Source organism: Danio rerio, chromosome 15 (assembly GCF_052040795.2).
Source record: "Danio rerio strain M-AB ecotype USA chromosome 15, GRCz13ab, whole genome shotgun sequence".
Lineage (NCBI taxonomy): Eukaryota > Metazoa > Chordata > Actinopteri > Cypriniformes > Danionidae > Danio > Danio rerio.
This window is the reverse complement of record NC_141035.1, coordinates 50,673,776-50,677,500: the sequence shown is the minus strand read 5'-3', so window position 1 is coordinate 50,677,500 and position 3,725 is coordinate 50,673,776. Positions and strand designations below refer to the sequence as shown.

The 3,725-nt window shown below is 31.9% G+C and overlaps 1 protein-coding gene across 2 annotated transcripts in view; it reads right to left on the bottom strand.

Moving 5' to 3' along the window:
* Positions 1–2,582, bottom strand: part of ecel1 (endothelin converting enzyme-like 1) — a 69,118-nt gene extending 66,536 nt beyond the window's left edge. For both annotated transcript variants that reach the window (XM_087282292.1, NM_001442655.1), the window contains 1 exon segment: positions 2,536–2,582. The gene's annotated coding sequence lies outside the window, so the exon portion shown is untranslated.
* Positions 2,583–3,725: the final 1,143 nt, after the last annotated feature.

The window sequence follows — 3,725 nt, the reverse complement described above, 5'->3', positions numbered from 1 at the left end:
CGGAGCAGTGGCGCAGTAGGTAGTGCTGTCGCCTCACAGTAAGAAGGTCGCTGGTTTGAACCTCGGCTCAGTTGGCGTTTCTGTGTGGAGTTTGCATGTTCTCCCTGCTTTCGCGTGGGTTTCCTCCGGGTGCTCCGGTTTCCCCCACAGTCCAAAGACATGCGGTACAGGTAAATTGGGTAGGCTAAACTGTCCGTAGTGTATGAGTGTGTGTGTGAATGTGTGTGGATGTTTCCCAGAGATGGGTTGGGCATCCGCTGCGTAAAAACGTGCTGGATAAGTTGGCAGTTCATTCCGCTGTGGCGACCCCAGATTTATAAAGGGACTAAGCCGACAAGAGAATGAATGAATGAATATTATATTAAATTCAGTTTAATTTACATATTAAATGACATTTATTTTATTACATACAATTTACATATTACATAGTATATTATACTATATTTTATTTCATTATATAAAGTTGATAATACGTCAATTTATTACATGTGTTATTATGCATATTATTTTATTTAAATATTATTTATTATATTATTCACAATGAACAATTATAATACATATTTCACAATTTACAATTATAATACATACATTATATAAAATGTATAATATAATTTAAATAATATATTATATCATATTAATTTGTTATATTCAAATATAAATCTAGAAATATAATATAATATAATGCATATAATATGATAAATAATATAATTTTTATATAATATAATCTATAATAATATAATAAATATAATATATAATAATATATAATAATATAATAATATACAATAACATATTAATATAATATAATATAATATAATATAATATAATATAATATAATATAATATAATATAATATAATATAATATAATATAATATCCTTAAAATGTGAACTAATGATCTGGGTGTATAAATCCTAATAATAATTTGAATAATAACATCATAAATATTTGCTAAAATATCAAAGTGCAAAAGGATATGGATTTGGTAATCATACAGAATCATAATAAATCTCCAAATACTGCAGTTATATGTATTGTAAATAAGAAGTCACTTCGCTAGCACAACTTTAACTGCATGGTGTAAATAATGCATTCAGACTGTACACAAAAACATCACTCTACAGTATATACATAAATGCTTAAGAATAACTATAAAACACACAATATAATGCTAAATATTAAAGTGCAATCGTGGATGAATATAGCAAAAATACTACATATAAATATAAAAACATACTATTGTGTACTCTACAATAAACTCTTAAATAGGAGTCTTATTAGTGTGAATAAATGCAATCACAATAATGCCAGTTTATTAATCATATTTAAACAATTAATCATATTATGAGTTAGTTACCTGAGAAATCATTTTAGCATACTGTATCACCGTGGCAGTTCAGCATAAGAGCATATGCACACATTAAAATAAATTATAAGCGATCAGTTTTAGGATCAATATCATCATAATTCTGTGGTATATGAATATAATAATCATACAGATTTGTGGTGAATCTCAAAGTACTGTGATTTTATCATCACTACATGTTTTTAATGTGTTAAAAGAAGAACATATGAATGTGTTCTGATTAAATAAGTTGTTTCTAATAAATATTAATAATAGGCCATTAATAGTGGCATAAATTGAAGTGAATTTGTGTATTCAGACTAATTCAGGTTTATTAGAAATCAATTTATTTATTTATTTATTTATTTATATTTATTTATTTATTTATATTTATTTATTTATATATATATATATATATATATATATATATATATATATATATATTATCTATGCATATTTATATTATTATTTATTTATATTATTATTATTTATTATTATTAATAAAGTTAAAAAGTGCCATTTAATGGAAAAATGTCCTTATTTGACCCAATGTTGGTTTACGACAACTCAGCATTTTTTAAAGGGTTTGAATATTTATTTATTTATTTAACATGCATTAAAACAAAATAAATACATTTTTTCAACATGGATAAATTAAGAACAGACCCAACTCTGGGGTTAAATTTGGGCTACAGATTGAATTCAGCAAATTAACCCAGCAGCTGGGCTTTTTTCACATGCACAGTTCACAAAGGGAACTTTCAGGCACATTAAACTGATCAAAGCATTCAAATAAATCGAGTCTCGCAGCTTCACCTGTAGGACAGTCAACTTACACACACACACACACACACACACACACACACACACACACACACACACACACACTACAGTAATACTGTGTGCATAAAGTAGCTCCACATCTCTGACTCAAACACTGGAGTTTCGCAACAAAACGGCGGATCAGCATTTTGGTCACTCGCACACATACACAGTGACAGACATAATCACACTCACACATACACACACACACACACACACACACACACACACACACACACACACACACACACACACTCCTGACAGACAGACCTGAACGACATCTCACATCTCGCTTTCTGTCTGTCACGCGCACACACATATATTTACACACACACACCACGTGAAATGCAGAGATCAGGGCAGATTCACTCACCTGAAGCGCGGAGTTAAAGTCCCGGAGACGCGGAGAGAAGAACTGGCGAGCGGCAGAGGGTTCCGCACGGTGGAGTGAGTGTGTGTGTGTGAGAGAGAGAGAGAGAGAGAGAGAGAGAGAGAGAGAGAAAGAAAGAGAGAGAGAGAGTCCAGAATTGACAGAGCGCGCGATCGCACTGCTCAAGCGCGCGCGTGCCTGTGTGCGTCTCTGACTGTGTGTGTGTGTGTGTGTATGTTTGAGTTTTATGTTCAGTTCGGGTGGGGTCTTTCTCATTAAATATGCTCTTATTATGCAAATAAGCTTGGCGCTTGCTCGTATCATGAACTCGTCCACTTAAAATATTCTATAGTCATTTATTTAGTTAGTAAATACTATAGTGTCCTCATGAACCATACTATAGTAAAGTGTAATATGCAGTACTTTATATACTATAGTATACAGTACTCTGTTAATGAATGCTCCTGCTTGTATGTATTATACTTTATATAATACTGCAATATGCTTTAGTTTTTACTACAGTAAACCATGTTGTATTGCAGTATGATTTAAACTATAGATTTAGAAAACTACAGTATTGGGTCATTTGTTTATATTACAATAGTTGTGTTACCATAGAAATTGCAGAATCACCACAACAGATTAATCACTGTGGTTGTGTAACCATATCAACTGTAGTAGAATCACCACAACAGATCAATTAATATAGCTGCTGTGTTACCATAGCAACTGTAGAATCACCACAACAGATCAATGACTATAGTTATTGTGTTACCATAGCAACTGTTAAATGACCACAGCAGACCAATCACCAACGGATCAATCACTATAGTTGTTGTGTTACCATAGCAACTGTAGAATCTCAACAACAGATCAATCCGCTTGTTAAGTGTGACGTCACGCGAAGCGGCTTCCAGGTCCAAGCGCTCTATTCAACTGAATGGGGAGACTCATGAAATGGTAATAATAAACGTTTACAAAGCGATTTAAGGCTTTCGAAAATCACAATGGCAGTATATATGTCCATGCCTAATATCCGATGGCCAGAAAGTGATACATTTTTTATAAATTGTTAAATTTTTGGTATTTGTTATGCAGCAAGCCCAGAGATTGTTGTGTACACATTGATTTTATATAAAATTAACTTTAATGTGTGACAGGAATAAAACGCGATCATAAACGAATGATTTCTC